Genomic DNA, 1,226 nt, shown 5'->3' with positions numbered 1-1,226 from the left:
GTTATTACAGAGCCCACCTGACAACAAAAAAAAGAATGCATAAAGACTGATGTAGGAAATTTTGGCTTGAATATTGACATGTTTTTCCCATTCTTCACATAACACTTAGGAGCAATAGCACTATCACAATTAGATATCACATCTCAGTGTTCCCAGCATGCAACATCCTCCAAACTTGTCAAAATTTCAGAATAAATACATGAATAAAGTACAACTTAGGAGGAGTGTCCCTGCTCACACACTCAGCAGTCTTGCATTTCCCTGGTATATTTTTGGTGCACGTTTGGTTTCAGTTCCATTTTGCTTGGAAGATATCAGCCCATGAGGACCAAGATGCTTCTCCTTCTCCTCCCTTACTGATGGGTGAGCCAGGGGCTTTGATCCAAACTGGCATTTTCCTCTGCTGCCCTGGCAGCTGTGCCTTCAGAGAGGGGAGCTCGGCCCTGCAAAGAACACAGTGGAAGACTGACATTGGGGCGTTAACGGTAAGTAGTTGTCACAATGAATCTGAGATGGCTGACCTTAAACAACGTGAATGTGAGACCACTCTTCTCTACCCTATAGCCCTATTAAAGACCTACATGCAGACCTGAAGCAAGTGTAATGGGAAACCTTCCATGAATAGGGGAGCAGAGAAGAACCCCAGTTCCCTCACAAACTACTAACGTGTTTTAATGCCAGTGGTATAAAGTGGGCAACAGATGTGGGAACTCTGACAGCAACGGAGGGGAAACAGACACTGCGGTGATTTCAGCTATGCGGTCCCTAATGCTCTAAAGAACAAAAACGACGGTGATTTCAGCTAAGCGGTCTCTAACGCTCTGCAGAACCAACACGACGGCATGGCTGCCACCTCTGGGAACAGTCACCTTGCTGCCTCCGTTCCACTGGGCTCGACAGAGCGCAGGGACACGACCCGTTGTGTGCCTTACATATCTGCTCTCCCGCTTCGCAGCTGCCCACGCTCCAGCCGCTTCCCTCGGGCTCACTCCACAGACTTCACCCGCCGCAACTACTCCGGGCACGGAGCCAGACGCAGAAGCGCATTCAAGCCTCTAGCAGGGACGAAACCTCCCTCTCTCCCTCTACGCCTCCCTCCCTGTCTAACCCCGGCCGCGATCCTCCCGCACTCCCCCTCGTCCCCTGGTCCCGCGCAGCCCCCTCACCTGCGCAGCCCAGTCGCCTTCTTCTGGGCCGAGGCCGGCCGAGCAGAGCGAGCTCCGCTG

General features: G+C 52.0%; 1 long non-coding RNA gene across 1 annotated transcript; it reads right to left on the bottom strand.

Moving 5' to 3' along the window:
• Positions 1 to 303: 303 nt before the first annotated feature.
• LOC110390848 lies at positions 304 to 1,226 on the bottom strand. Its single transcript, XR_002433908.1, has 2 exons — positions 1,167 to 1,226; positions 304 to 443 (listed from the first exon to the last, which is right to left on the bottom strand). It is a non-coding gene; the product is annotated as an uncharacterized LOC110390848 (long non-coding RNA).

The sequence above is a fragment of the Numida meleagris genome, unplaced genomic scaffold (assembly GCF_002078875.1).
Source record: "Numida meleagris isolate 19003 breed g44 Domestic line unplaced genomic scaffold, NumMel1.0 unplaced_Scaffold2294, whole genome shotgun sequence".
Classification (NCBI taxonomy): domain Eukaryota; kingdom Metazoa; phylum Chordata; class Aves; order Galliformes; family Numididae; genus Numida; species Numida meleagris.
This window is presented reverse-complemented; position numbering and strand designations above follow the sequence as displayed.